The 16683-nt window shown below is 36.2% G+C and overlaps 1 protein-coding gene across 1 annotated transcript in view; it reads right to left on the bottom strand.

Moving 5' to 3' along the window:
- Positions 1-2798: 2798 nt before the first annotated feature.
- BBS12 (Bardet-Biedl syndrome 12) overlaps positions 2799-16683 on the bottom strand; it is a 121552-nt gene continuing 107667 nt past the window's right edge. The window contains exon 5 of the mRNA XM_037830597.1: positions 2799-2858. The gene's annotated coding sequence lies outside the window, so the exon portion shown is untranslated. The remainder of the gene's footprint in view (positions 2859-16683) is intronic.

The raw sequence follows: 16683 nt of genomic DNA, 5'->3' as shown, positions 1-16683 counted from the left end.
TAACAGGTAAATGTCAGACTGGGATTCAAACTCTAACATTTCTAACTCCAGGGTCTGTGATCATAAATTCTGTACTCTAGCACCTTGAGTTTGGCTGCATGGACCTAGACAAAAAGTCAATAATTAGGAAAAATCATATGCCACAGTTAATTCAATGTATTAAATATGTACTCAGCATCCACAATGAGCAAAGCTCTGTGCTAGGTACTGCAGGGATTAAAAATAATGCCTGACCAAGATACAAGCACAAAAGTTTCTCTATTTAGAAACATGTTTTCAAAAGTTAGTCCATGAGCACTTTGGTCTAAGTCCCCAGGAAGGGTTTAACTCTTAGATGCATTTCTAGGATGTTAGATAGAAACATGAGTCAGTTCTTTGAAACTTTTAATGTATTCATACTCCTCTCCTGGCTGGTATATGTTATCTGACATCTCAATCCAAAATGGACTGGGTTTACCTACATTAAAAAATTGGGGGGCAAATAGCTCCCTCTAGATGACCTCTGTAGGTGCTTACGGCTACTCTAGCACTCACCAGGTGGTCACTTTGAAATGGAGTATATTTGAATAAGCCTTCAACTTTGTGTCAAAAAAAAAAAAAAAAAAAGTATTCCAAGAGCAAAGAAATGAGATCTAAGGCGATGTATATTTTAAAAGTAGTATCCAGAAATTCTGAGAATTACTATAAGCAGTAATTTGTATGCAAATAGACCAAAGAGCTTGTTGAACTGCATTTTATGGTATAGAACCCCAATTTCTTCCAGATTTCACAGGAAAAGTTAATCAAGTTTTGGTAATATCCAAGAGTCCAAAACAAATAGTGTTAATTCCAAGAAGAGATGCTGAAGATAGTTGTCTCAAGACCCTACTCACCCTCCTCCCAATACTGGCTTCTGCAAGCATGTGCATACACACGCAGTTCTTGGGGGCAAACAATTAGCTTTCAGTGGAACCATGGACACTAAAGTAACTTACTTACATTTTCAGTGTACCCAAGTATAAGGATGAACACAAAAATAATTAAGGTGATTTTAAAACATAATTAGAAGCAATAGGAGAAGTTTGTAAAATGATAGATACAAGAAGCCTTTAAAAAAAAAAATCACTAGGTTCCGGTAATAATTATTTAGAAACTATGAAGGAAAAAGGATATGTCCTCACAATACCAAAATAAATTACCTTGGAATTAACAAGAACTATTCACAATGTACAGGATGAAAAGGGTAAATATTTCATGAGAACTTAAAAAGGAAAAAAAAAAAAAATACAAATGTTCCTAGATGGAAATATTTTGTAAAATAAGAGTATAAAATTCCTCCAGCCTTATTTAAAAATTTATAAGCTCATTTGGAAAAATATATGAGAATAGCAAATACGTTTTTTTTAATTGTAGAGAAAAAATATGAAAGACTGAAAAGGACAAAAAAGATTATTGTGTATCTTCAACAGAAAACTAAGCATTATCTAGGTTATCTGATTCTATGGGGTCTATGCTTTCTTTGTCTCTGGGTATCTGTGCCTTTTACTGTTTTCCAGGAACTTTACAGCCCCTAAAAGTTGTAGATAACAGATAACATGAGAAGAATTATGTCAAGTGAAAGGACAATTGATTTCCCACCCCTACCTATGAAATAAACCAGTTTTGCATGTATTTGTGAATTCATTTCAGCATTCTCTACTGCCTTTATATGTGTAGTTCTTTGAATTCTATTTTGAACCTATTGTGACATCTTGTTTGTCCCCTCATTAATTAATGAGTTAAATAAAATACTAATTTCTGTATGACATATAAATATTCATGTGCACTTTATAAGTGTATGAGTTATGATTTTACTTTAAAAAAAAAAATTATCCTTTAACAAAAAAAGAGTAATGAGGAGAAACTTGCCCTTCCAGATACTAAAAAGTACTATAAACTATTAAATATATTACAGAACTGATGCAAACAATGATTGGAATATCAATGAAATAATTAAAGTTTCAGAATATATAACATCTAACTGAATATATAATAAGTTGGCAACAAAAAAATTTTTTTTTTTAAATTTAGTATCAGTAGTAATCAAGAAGTGAATGTCAAGTAATCAAAAAACTTCCGACAAAGAACAGCCTAGGACCATATGGCGTCACTGGTAAATTCTACCAAATGTTTAAAGAAGAATTTATACCATTCCTAAGCAAACATTTGGAAAAATAGAAGAGGGAGAAACATTTCCCGATGCATTCTATGAGGCCAGAATTGCCCTGATAACAAAACCAACAAAAACATCACAAGAAAAGAAAACCACAGACCGATATCCCTTATGAATATAGACACAAAAATCATAAAAAAAAATACTTGCAAACAGAATCCAGTAATATATAAAAAGGATTATACACCATGTAAAATTGGGATTTATTCCAGAAATGCAAGTTTGGTTCAACCTACAAAAATCAGTCAATGTAATAAGCCATGCTAATAGAATAAAGAAAAAAAGCCACATGATCATCTAATCAGACACAGAAAAAGCATTTGACGCAATCCAGTACATTTTCATGACCAAAAAAAAAACAACAACAACAAAAAACAGTCAATTAGGGATAGAACACGACTTTCTCAACCTGAAAAAAGTTCATTTACAAAAACCCTACAGCTAACATCATACTTAACGGTGAAAGACTGAAAGCTTTTCTCCTAAAATCAGGTAGAAGATTGTCACAGCCCATGAGGGCCATGCCAGTCCAGAAGCCAAAGAAGACAACAAGCATTTTCTGATACATGAACTTTTTATTCAGGGCTTACCTACAGGCTGAGAAGTGGTGGAGACATCATGACGGCTCTCTCAGGCTGGGCAGGCATTGCATTCGCAGGGAAGTCAACTGCGTGATGCAAAGAAGACAGAAAGCCATTTATCAGGGTTTAAGACAAAGGCCTTCCTAAGGGTGGGGGGAGCATAGGTGCAGGAACAGGTCACTGTAACCTGGGGGGTGGTGCAGGAAGGAAAGAATTATAGGATGGGGCTTTATAAATAACCACAAGAGTGTTAACACTTGGGGACCAGGAAGCAGGTAGACTAGATTAACATTGTTGCCCTTTGTGAGACCTGAAGCCTCTCACCTTCTGTCTCCTTCCTGTTTCACATTTTAAAGTTCCATTTTAAGGTCAATTTACCCTTTTTCTCTTTACTGGCTTACAAAGACAATAGGATAAACATTAGCTGCCTAGGTCATGCAGACTGCTGTGCACCAATATCTGCAGGCCTGTTTTGCTCAGGCCACGGGCTTCCACAAAGATGATGATGTTCACTTTGACCACTTGTATTCATCATTGTACTAGAGGTTGTAGCCAGGACAATTAGGCAAGAAAAAGAAAGAAAAGGTATTCACATTGGAAAAGAAGAAGTAAAAATATATCTACTTGCAGGTGACATGGTCTTATATAGAGAAAACCCTGAAGAATCCACCAAAAAACCTATTAGATCTAATAAACAAGTTCGTAAGATTGCAGAACATAAGATCAATATACAAACATCAATTATAGTTCTACACACTAGAAATGAACAATCAAAATGTGAAATAGTGTAAACAATGCCATTTGCAATAGCATCAAAATAATAAAATACTTTGGAATAAATTTAACAAATAGTGCAAGACTTATACACTGAAAACTACAAACATCATTGAAAAAAATTAAAGGACCTAAATACATGGAGACACCCCATGTTCATTAATTAGAATACTTCATATTTTTAAGATATCAATACTTCTCAAATTGTTCTACAGATTCAGTGTAAGCCCTTTCAAAATTTCAAGTGGCTTTTTTGCACCAAAAAACTGATCCTAAAATTCATCCATAATAGCCAAAACAATATTGAAAAAGAAGAACAAAGTTGGAGAAATCACTCAGAATTTCAAAACTTACTATAAATTGACAGTAATCAAGACACTGGTACTGGCATAAGGACAGACTTGGAGATCAGTGGAATAGAAATGACAGTCCAGAAATAAACTCACATATCAATGTTGAATTTAGTTTTGACAAGGGTGCCAAAACCATTCAATGAGGAAAGAAGAGTCTCTTCAATAAATGGTACTGGGAAAACTGGATATTCACATGGAAAGGAATGAATTTGGATCCCTACTTCACACTATTTGCAAAAATTTAACTCAAAATAGATCACAGATCTAAATGTAAGAGCTAAAACTATGAAACTCTTAAAAGCAAATGTAGCTGAATGTCTTCATGACCATGGATTAGACAACAGTTCTTATACCAAATCACAAGCAACAAAAGAAAAAAAAAATATATATATATATTAGACTTCACTAAAATTCAACACTTTTGTGCATTTAAGAACACAGTGAAAAAAGTAAAAAGACAACCCACAAAATGGGAGAAAATATTTGGAAATTATATATCTGATGAGGGTCCAGAACCCAGAATACACAAAGAACTCTTGCAACAATAAAAAGACAAATAACCCATTTAAAAATGGGTGAAGGATTTGAATTGACATTTCTCTAAAGAAGATATACAAATGACCAATAAAGGTGTTTAACATCATTAGCCTTTAGGGAAATATAAATCAAAACCACAAACCTCACACCAATTTGGATCACACTCTAAAACGAAAAAAGGAAAATAACAAGCATTGGCAAGAATATGAAGAAATTGGAACGCTTATACGTTGCTAGTGAAAATGTTCAGCTGCTACAGAAATTAATCTGGCAGTACCTCAAATAATTAATTATAGAGTCATCATATGACCTAGTATCTGATGCCTGGGTATATATTCACATGAAAACATGAATTCATAATAGCTAAAAAATGCAAACAACCCAACTGTCTTCAAATGATGAAGGGATGAATAATCAGAACATACAATGGAACATTATTTGGCAATTAAAATAAGTGAAGTGTGATACATGCTACAACATGGATGAAACTTGAAAACATTATGCTAAGTGAAAGAAGCCAGAGAGTAAAAGCCACATATTATATTATTCCATTTTTATGAAATGTCCAGAATAGGGAAATCCATGGAGACAGAAAGTAGATTAGTGGTTGCCAGGAGCTTGGGAGAGGGGCTATGGGAAGTGACTGCTAGAGGATGAAGTGCTGTTTTGGGAGGTGATGACAAAGTTCTGGAATTAGATAGTAGTGGTGGTTGCACAATTTGGTAAATATACAAAAAAAAACACTGAATTGTACATTTTTTAAAAGGTGAATTTATGGTATATGAATCATATCTAAAAAATGTATGTCAAAACAAAACATTAATTTTTCTGCCGTAAGTTACAGAGAAAAAAAGAAGTGCTGTTACCCAGTATTGCCATGGATGAGCTGAACCGGAGATCTCATGAACTGTCAGAGGGAGGATAAATTATGATAGCATTGAGGGAAGGCACTTTTACAGTGTGCATCAAGTCCTTAAATTACTGAATATCAGTTGAGCCAACAGTTTTGGTATGAGTTATTTATTCTAAGGAAATAATCACAGATGTATACTAAAATTTAGCAGTCTGGATGTCCTTACATTATAATGATGAAAAATGAGAGAGAAACTAAATAACCAAAGATGAGCAACTGGTTGAATAAACTATGTGATATTCATATAAAATAATATGTTCCATGTAGTCATATTGACCATTTTGTGGGAGAATGCATGATAAGATGGAAAAATGCTTGCAACATATTGTTTATTGAAATAAGCAGCTTACAAAACTGTACGAGAGCATCTCATTTGCTAAACACACTCATACATGAGTTAGAATGAGAAACACTAAAATGTTAGTAGTGATTACTTTGGATGATAAAGTTATTTTTATTTTATAAAAACAATGCCTCATTAATGGCTATCATATAAAACTTATCTGAAATTCTATCTTCTTTATATTTATTTGTTTCCTTATTTATTATCAGTCCCTGTCCCCCAACAGAATGCAAGATGCCCTAGAGCAGGGGTCTTGTCTGCTCTGCACAGTGCTGTGTCCTGGGGGGTGGCAGCACTAAGCAGGGCACTGATAATTATTTTCCATGAATGAATGAATGCCTTATTTTCATTTTTAAAAGTTATTTTTGAGAACTAAACTAATCATCTACATTATGGAGGAGTGTGTATGGGGTGTCGTCAATGACTGGAACTCTGAAAGTTTTTTAATGGAAACCACATTAAACTCATTTCCTTAAGAAAATCCCACCAAAATGCACAAATTCCTATCCTCTAAAACCATTATTGACAAAAATAATCTTACCAGTTCTTCAAGTCATCATTATGACCATCAGCTGTGAAATAATAGAAAAAAACTACCCTATGTTGCCTCCACAAAAGTTAGAAAAAGGTTGTTGATTACTGTTCTAGTTAGCTAATGCTTCACCAGAGGATGGCCAATGGCGTCCGGAAAACCTCTGTTAGCTGGGAAGGCACATGGCTGGCGTCTGCTCCAAGTTCTGGTTCCAAAATGACTTTCTCCCAGGATGTTCCTCTCTAGACCACAGCTCCTCTTCAAAATGTCACCCTAGGTTACTCTTGGGGCATTTGTCCTCTCTTAGCTTCTCCGGAGCAAGAGTCTACTTTCAACGGCTGTCTTCAAACTGCCTCTAATCTGCAGCTACTCTCTTCAGCTTCTTCAAAGTGTCCCTCTTGTCTGTAGCTCCTCTTCAAAATGTCACTCTCAGCTGCACTGAGTTCCTTCTGTTTGTCAGCTCAGCTCATTTATATGGCTCCAGTGATTTAATTTAGATCCACCCTGAAGGGGTGGCATAAAACCTCCATGGAAATTATCCTATCAGAATCACCACCCACAGTTGGATGGGGCGCATCTCCAGAAACAACCCAATCCAAACATTCCAACTTAATCCCCGCCAATATGTCTGCCCCAACAAGATTGCATCAAAGAACATGGCTTTTTCTGGGGGACATAATGCGTACAAACTGGCACAATTACTTTCTGTCCAGATATCAGATTCTGATCTCATCGTACTAATTCTCTTGGCTTTATGTTGACTTTGTGTCCTATGTGACTTCTTGAGGTCTTTTACTCTTGAATTATCTTTGGGGCCTCTCATAGGGCTCTTGGACAACAACAAAGATTTGTTCTTTTACCTTTTAAAAACAGGGATGCTAGAAGGAATTAGATTTATTGGTGTTTTCAATAATTTTAAGTTAGTTCAACAATATTGTAAGAGCTGTGTAGGAAGAACTATCAAATTAAAAGAGAACCTCAGAGAAACTAAGATGGCGACTAGGTGAGACAGGGCAAAAAAACACCTCTGTGAAAAACACTAGATAAAAACCAGAGGGTGACCCAGAATACCGGTTATAGCAATGTGCCAGCTGGATGAGATCTTCTAGTTCCAAAGGGGCCATATACTTCGTGAAACCAAGAGTCGGCATTCTGAAACAAGTGAGTAAGCTGGCTGGAAGACCCGCAGCCACGCGGCGGTCTGGGGAAGCTGAAGTTTGGCGTTTGGAGACCGACAGGCTCTTTTAAAAAAAAAAAAAAAAAAGGGAAAAGCCCTGGAGCAGCTACAGCAGCGATAGTGGGAACCACACAGTGAAACACAGCAAGAAGGGGCTGGGCCGGCCTCTCGGTGTCTGGCCTGGAAGATAGCCCGCTGCAGATACCCTTAGGGCTGGGGTAATGGAGGGGAGAGCCAGAAGTCGAAAGAAACCCCACAGCTAGCAGCTAACTCCCGGGAGGGCTGGATAAACTCCTGCCCAGGGCCGTGCCCGCAGCCCAGAGCCCCTCCAGTTGTCCCAGAGCTGGGAAGGAGGAACTGTGCGAGGAGGGGGGTGTGGAGATGCCCCGTTCAGCCATCTTTGCATCAGGCTGAAAGCGAGCTGGCACGGCCCGGCAGCCCAGGGCTTCCCTTGAGGGATGGCGCGCACTGATGACATAGCACAGCATTCCCTCAACAGAGGTCCTGTAGAATCGTGGCTGGGCGGGGGGACCCGCTCGGAGAACCCAGGGACACTACGCCAAGTCTGGTGGTTTGTGGGACAGTGAGAGAGAGGGTCTGGGGCTGAAATGAAATGAAGGCTTAGACTCTTGCGGCAGCCTTGAATCTCTGGGAACCTGGGAGATTTGAATATTAAAACTGTCCTTCCTCCCTGGCCACCCATACACATGCCCCACATTCAGGGCGAGCGGCTCCAGCAACACACCCAAACTGAGTTCTCCAACTGGACCGCACAAGAATCATTTCCCCACACACTGCAGGGACAAGGTGGAGAACTGACTTGAGGGGTATAGGTGACTCACATATGCCATCTGCTGGTTAGAGAAAGTGTATGCCACCAAACTGTGTTTCTGAAAAATTAGATAGGTATTTTTTTTTCAATTTGAAAGAACCCTATCAAGCAAAACAAATGCCAAGAGTCCAAAAACAACAGAAAATCTTAATGCATATGATAAAACCAGATGATATGGAGAATCCAACTCCAAACACACAAATCAAGATATCAGAAGAAACACTATACCTCGCACAATTAATCAAAGGACTACAATCGAGGAATGAAAACATGGCAGAGGATTTAAAGGACATCAAGAAGACCATGGCCCAGGATATAAGCAACATAAAGAAGACCCTAGAAGAGCATAAAGAAGACATTGCAAGAGTAAATAAAAAAAATAGAAGATCTTATGGAAATAAAAGAAACTGTTGGCCAAATTAAAAAGACTCTGGATATTCACAATACAAGACTAGAGGAAGCTGAACAACATCTCAGTGTCCTAGAAGTCCACAGAACAGAAAATGAAAGAACAAAAGAAAGAATGGAGAAAAAAATCGAAAAAATTGAAATGGATCTCAGGGATACAATAGATAAAATAAAACGTCCAAACTTAAGACTCATTGGTGTCCCAGAGGGGAGGAGAAGGCTAAAGGTCTAGAAGAGTATTCAAAGAAATTGTTGGGGAAAACTTCCCAAACCTTCTACACAATATAAATACACAAAGCATAAATGCCCAGCAAACTACAAATGGAATAAATCCAAATAAACCCACTCCAAGACATATTCTGATCACACTGTCAAATACTGAAGAGAAGGAGCAAGTTCTGAAAGCAGCAAGAGAAAAGCAATTCACCACATACAAAGGAAACAACAGAAGACTAAGTTGTGACTACTCAGCAGCCACCATGGAGGTGAGAAGGCAGTGGCATGACATATTTAAAATTCTGAGAGAGAAAAATTTCCAACCAAGAATACTTTATCCAGCAAAACTCTCCTTCAAATTTGAGGGAGAGCTTAAATTTTTCACAGACAAAGAAATGCTGAGAGACTTTGCCAATAAAAGACCTGCCCTACTTCAGATACTAGAGGGACCTCTACCAACAGAAAAACAAAGAAAGGGGAAAGAGATATAGAGAATTTTAACTGACATATATAGTACATTACATCCCAAATCACCAGGACACTCATTTTCCTCCAGTGATCACGGATCTTTCTCCAGAAGGGAACATAAGCTGGGACATAAAACAAGCCTTAAGAAATTAAAAAAAAAAAAAAAAAAAATTGAATATACTCAAAGCACATTCTCCAACCACAATGGAATACAAATAGAACTCAATAATTTTTGAACTGTAACTCCACTATTTACTTCCTACATGATATAAAATACACAGACTCTAATGACAAATCAGAGGTTTTGAACTCAACATGAAATACGTAATTTTAGACAACTATATAAAGGTGGGGGAATGGAGGAGTATAGGAACATAGTTTATGTGTCCTATTGAAGTGAAGGTGGTATGAAAGAAAAACAAGATTGATCTGGATTTAAGAGGTTAATTTTAAGCCCCACAGTAAACACAAAGAAATTATCAGAGAATATAACCATAAAGATGAAAAGTAGAGTTTGGGTTAAGAGAAATGGGGCAAGGGGCAATGGGGAGTTAAGAAATGAGTGTAGAGTTGCTGTTTGAGGTGAAGGGAAATTTCTAGTAATGGATGGTGGGAAAGAGCATTACAACATTCTAAATGTAATTATTCCCACTAATGGAAGGCTAGGGAGGGGGTAGGAAGATTTAGGCTGTATATATGTTTCCAAAATTGGAAAAAAAAAAAAAAAACAAGGACAATCTAAATAGATGACAATTGAATGCCAAGGATGAACTTGGATGGGACTGGAGGATAGAGGACAAGTGGCTCAAAGGGACACAGTTGAGACATAAGGAAAAGGAAATATAGAATGTAAGCTTTGTATCATTGTTGAATCTCTTGTACTTCTTAGCTGTGCTTAATGGGATTGCATAAAAGAATGTTCTTGTTCATGGGAAGTGTATATGTGAATTATGGTGTATGTTCAGGGATGTGTGCAGCTAGCTCTCATATGTTCAGAAGACAGAGCAATAGATGATGGATGATAGATAGGCAGGGAGGGAGGGAGGGAAAGAAACAGTGATGTGACAGCAGGTTAAAGTTGGTGGATTGAGCTATCGGGGGAGAGGGGTCAGGGTATGATAGAATTCTGTGTATGGGGTTAGTATTGTTTTTGCAACTGTTCCTATAACTTTGAATTTATTTCAAAATAAAAAAAAGAGAACCTCAGCTTTTCTGATATTAATTTCATTCAAATAAATTGTTATGAATGATAAGTATGTTCTAAAGATGACTGTTTATAGGAAGACCCTGTTATTCTTGATATTCTATGTAATCTGTCTGTATTATAGCGATTCTTAACTCAATGTCCATTTGTTCTTACTTTGACATTAGTTTAATGTGACATCCTGATTCTCAATTCAAGGCTCTAATTTTTTTCTTTTTAAATACAGGAAGTGGGAGGAAAAATTGTCATCTTAAAGCAAACATGCAAGAAATAGAACTTGAATTTACTTTTGGGCAGACTGCTACTTGGTTTGGAGAGGCAATTTGACTGGACACTTCAATTATGTAAATTTAATCAAGTGCCCACCATCAGTGCTGCCCCTGCTATAAACAAAATAAAAAGATAAATGACAAACTTGGAAAATATGCAGTGTCTGTGACATCAAAGCTAATATTCTAAATATATAAAGAGCCCTTAAATAATCAGCGAGAAAAGACCAACTCATGTGCAAGGAAATATGAACAGGTAGTTGCATAGAGAAGGAAATACAAATTTCTTTTTAAATATATGAGTAAAAAATGCAAATAAAATGTAGAATGAGATATGTTTTTCTGCTTGTCAAATGGACACAATAAAAAAGTTTTAATAAATGCAGCACTAGAAAGTATGAAGAAACAGGTTCTCTCATTCACTGTTGATTGGCGATCAAATTGACAATAGCTATCAATATTTGAGATAAGTATACCTTTTGACCCAGCTGTTTGCTTTCTAGAAATTTATCCTACAGACATATTCACATATGGTATTCAAAGTTTCAGTTTGGGTTGTAGTTCCAACCATGCAGTGCAATTGTGTAGTTTGCACAGCAAAGCATATAGTACACAACCATTTTTCAAAGTAAAGACATACATTCATTGCATGTACATGATTGCATAGCCATAGTATATATTTCAGGAATGTCTGCCTCTGGGGAGAAGAACTAGGGACTGGAGTTTACAGTGAAAGGAAGTTTTCTTATAGTATTATTATTGTATTATTTGAACTTTTAACCATATGTGTGTACTATGTTTCCTATTTAAATAATTTATTTTAAAATATATGTAGGGAGAAAATTAAAATAATATGATATGAGGTTTCCTCAAGAAAAAGAGAAAGTAAATGCAGAAGGTCGGAACAGTAAAAGATACTGTGTGTCAATCCCTGTCTCTGACCTGTGGGATGCCAGGGGACAGCTCTCTGATGACCTCTGTACTCCCATCTCATTTCCCACTGGAAAAATGGCCACAGCTATGTATTGAGGGAAGACTTGTCTTCCCTCATACACTTTTAGCCTCACTCCTCAAGGTTGTACTTTCAAGTTTTTTAGTTTTCAGTTCCTTTATTACAGGTGAAACTTAAATATATATTGACCCAGAGCCTAATGGATGTGAAAGGATGAGAACACAGAAAATAAGCCACATCATGGTATAGGACAGAGCATGGACTGATTTGGGGTATATTCCCCAAATTTCACAAACACTCACTGAGAATCTCCAGTAGGACTTTATCATGCTGCTCATGTTTTATAATTGTTTTCTTCTTTTTAAATGTATTATTTCTTTAAAATAAAGAAATATTTTTTAATATAAGTGAAAACCTATTTCCCTTTTAAACACTTTTATCAACAACTTGAACACGACAATGTCATTCTAATAATTAATTTTTAATCAGTCAAGTAGCATGTTAATACAGTATCTTTGTAAAAAATTAAAACAACAGCTGAAGTAAACTTTGAACTCCATCATCAATCCCAGTCATGGAACCAGTTTTCTCAGTTTGGTGTGTGTCTTTCCACACCTTTCTTTGTGCATTTACATACACATATATTCATAAAAAAGATATATTTTTGTTTTGTATGAGTATGTGTCCCTACATAAATGATATCTATTTTCCTTATCTTTCGGCAACTTACTTTTTCACTCAACATTTATCTTAGGAGTTTTTATATATTAATCATGGATTTACCTTGCTTATAGTATAGTATTCCAGAGTACAGCATATCCACATTCCTTAACCATTTTCTGGTTGATATACATTTAGGTTTTACACAATTTTTTTCCTATTACAAAAAATGCTGCAATGATCATCTTTGTAGTTGACTTCATGTGCATATGTTAAGTATTTCTCCAAAGTTGTTGTCTAGTAGTGGATTGGCTGGGCTCCTGCATTTTGAATTTTAAGAGACACTGTCAAATTCACCTCCAAAGTGGCTGTACTGACCCATATTTCCACCAAAAGTACTCACACCTTCATAGAGATGTGATTCTTGCCAAAACGTTAGCACCATAATGCTGAAAATGCAAATTAGTAGGATAGATGACAAAATCAAAATTTAAAGCCTTTCTTTAAGTAGGAAGGTAGAAATAAAATTAGTAATAATGTAAATAAGAGTTCTGTATCTGCTTGTTTTTTTTTTTTTTTTGAAGAATCAAGTAGAGCATGGGAGAAACTGGATTAGAAAAATGTCATATAAAAAAGATCACATGGTTAGAAATCAAGAGGGTAAAATAGTTGCCAAGAAGAGCTAACGTAAGTGACCAGGTGACAGGAAATTACAATTCCTCTGAACATTGAACAGATTACACTTGGAACATTCACATTTTAAGGGATATTGATGAGTTAGATTGTTTTCAAGAAATGGGCAACAGAAATTACGATATTCATGTTGTGTAACTTCCCATGTACAATCAAGTTTCTCATTCAAAGACTGAATGAGAGTGGGTTACAATAAGAAGTTATAGAGACACTTCTCCTTCAGATCTTTAAATAGATTATCCATTTAATATGGACCCTTACTTCGTTAGCCTTTCTAGGAGAAATGGCCACCAGAGGGTTCTTCTTTCTCTACAGTAATAAGATCCTTAATATTTCCTTGGAAATATTTCTATCTTCCCAGAAAGGTTTCCACACAACAGTAGCTTTACCCTGACTACATATGGTCAAAGAGCAATACATACCAGATTTGGAAATATAATGAACTCCAATTCACAAAAAGTGGCTGATTATAACCAGTGCTTGTTTGCGTCTAGAAGACAGGACTGAATATTTTTTTCTTTCATCATTGAGGAAGCATCAGCCTTTGTCCATAGTCCAAGTTTACTGTACACTCAGCCAAACCATGACTTTGTTTCTAACTCTCCAGCCAATGACCTCAGACCTGACCTATAGCAATCACTCTCTGGGATGTAAAAAGGTCATTTAAACAGCTCTCAGCCCATGGACATTAGGAGATTGCAAAATTTCATCTCAAATCAGTGCTGTTAAGGTTAAGATCATCTCACAAACATAAAATTAAAGGAATGAATCGTGATTTTTAAAAAACAAACAAATCTGGAACGAGAATTGTTAAGCTTGAAAATTTCAAATGTTTTCACAGTATTTCTTCTATGATAGGAAAACGTATTTCATTAATTTAAACTCTCCGAAACAATATGCTTCCAGTTAATGGTGGTATAAGACACTTCAGGGTTCTGTTTACCCACAGAGTCTTTGAACAACTAGCGAAAATTGGCAGAATCATCTTTCTCAAAATGCCGGAAAACTGTTAAAGGTTTGCAGTAACTGGGCAAGTGCTGAAACAAGTAAATGCATCTTTAAAAACAGTAGGAGAAACTTGGGGTGGCCTTGCTGGCCCTGCCGCCTTCCTCCCCTGGGGTGTTGTGGAGCCAGCCTGCTCTCTCCTTGTGGGTCCCTAGCCCTGTCCTGGAGGGAGCAGAGTAAACCTTGGGCACCTACGGGGGTGCCTGCACATCAGCGCCAATCTATTGGGTGGCAGCCTGAAAAAACTGAACCAGGACACTATTCACTGGCTTGCCCTCCCAGAACTTTCCCTGCAGGCAAAAGCAGCTTGCAAAATACTTCCTGGCAAAAAGGAAAATAAAATGTGCTCTAAAATCTGTTCTGTTTGATAAAACTGAACTGGAAAGTGAACTTTTTCCTGATATCAGTTCTCTTAGAAACCTGTTGAGCTGTGCTCCTTGTAAAAGGAGTTGTGAGTAACCTAAGGTGTAATGTCTTCAAGCATAATTTTATAAACTATTATTAGAATGTTCTTCATGTTGCCTCAATAAAAGCCAACGGTTAAACGTTGAATTATAACTTCGTAAAAGCATTTCCAGAGGGAATTTAAAGAATGTATTTCAGAAACATTGCATTGTGTTGAACTAATTTAAGACAAAGACAGATTTTAGATAATTTAGAAGAGTGATTGGTTAATACATCCCGTAAGTTGTCTCTCTCAAATATCAGTCACCCCATGTCCAATTTATAGCTTGCTACTGCTATTATTTTTAATAACTATAAGAATGTTCATTAAGATAAGTACAAAGTAGTAAACATTGCTGTAATATCCCTAGGCAGCAATTATCATTGGTAAATTTTGCTGATATATCCTCCAGAGACTGATACACAAATAGTGATAGAGATGTATAGTTTTTTAAAATTTGGTTTGGTTTTTACAAAATTAGGTAAGTCTGAACACATTATTTTAATAATATTATTTTCCATTTATCATTATATTATGAACATTTCTTTGTAATTAAGTGGTTTTCCATAATTTTATTCTTAATACCATAATGTTATTTCATTACATGGCTGTAGCATATTTTATTTAATCCACTTTCTGTGGACATTTAGGTAGTTTCCTATTTTTACATTATATCTTACTGCATAATTCTAATTACTTTCTTAAGATCAGTTCCTTGCTCCCATGTCCCTTTGATTTCCCTTTCACAGGGATCATTGAACTTGTAATTATTTATGTAATGTCTATTCACTGATAAATGGAATCCCCAGTCTTTGATATAGAAGGCCCTCAATAAATACTTGTTGATTAGTAAATTGTTTAAGGCTTAGGGGTACACTTTATCAGGTTGGTCGGGAGAAGTTGTGTCAATTCAGGCTTTTCCCAAAAGTGTGGTAAGAGCCCTCTTTCCTTACATTTTCTTCACCATTGAATACCATCCAAAGCCCATCTTTGGATAATGACACAGAAAACATAGCAGTTCATCATTGGTTTAATTTGGATTTCTTTGATTATTATAGAAATTGAACATTTTTTCATGAATTTATTGCACATTTATATTTCTTCTTTTGTGATTTGTTAGATGTAAGTTTGGCACATGCTAAGGAACAGTCATTTCAGTGTTTCTGGGAAAGTGCCTAAGACACCCTGTTTAAAGCAGTACTCTCTGGTTTAAGTTACCAGAGAGACAGGCAATAACATTAGGCTACAAAAATTCAGAATTTTGACTCCTACTCTGGAAGAGAAAGTTCCTAATCTCTGCACAGAGGTAAACCATAAGCATCTCCATGAGATGAACACTTGGGAAAAGTCAAATTTTATTTGCTCTTTTTTGATCATCATACTCCCCATTTAATTTGTATTTTTAAAGGAATAAGAGAAAGATAAAGTACATATTTTCTTGGTCACTTGTAATAAGTGCTTAATTTTAATTTCTTTTGTTCTCCTAATGAATTTGTTTATCCTAAGGGTTTCGCTTTCCTTTGTCTGCCCCATTTCCCAATCCACTTACAATAAATCCCAAAGTACACTCACTGTCATTTAGTACTATTAATGATATCAGTATGTAGGCTACAAAAAGCTCAAAAAGTATCTACTTTTGAGAGGCGTTAGTCATGCAATTTGTGTGGCCCTGTCTTCATTCCAAAAAAAAAGAAAGAAGAAAAGAGACTACATCACTCGTACAGAGCAAAATGATACAGATTCTTTTTCATTTTTTGCACTTGCTGAGGAGGGTCAATTCTCCCAAGAATCTACCATCTCCAACTCACACCCATAAATTATAGGTCATGGCTTCTGATGGGTAGTGGCGTCAGTGCCTAGGATCAGCTCACCGTGTTGTTTCCAGAGATGTTCTTGTATAATGATATGATACTGAAAAAGTAAATGTAAGCTGACACTTCAAGGCAGCTGCTTATAAGTGTATGTTTGACATCATTTCATACATAAAATGAAAAAAGGTGGATAATAGCAATTTTCCAACTCCTTTTAAAAACTGGGAACAATGTATGATACTGAAATCAGTCTCTTCTTAAGAGCAGATGGAAAGAAGGACTGTGTTCAAGGCACTGACACTGTATAGTTGAGAGAGGT

Source organism: Choloepus didactylus, chromosome 3 (assembly GCF_015220235.1).
Source record: "Choloepus didactylus isolate mChoDid1 chromosome 3, mChoDid1.pri, whole genome shotgun sequence".
Lineage (NCBI taxonomy): Eukaryota > Metazoa > Chordata > Mammalia > Pilosa > Megalonychidae > Choloepus > Choloepus didactylus.
This window is presented reverse-complemented; position numbering and strand designations above follow the sequence as displayed.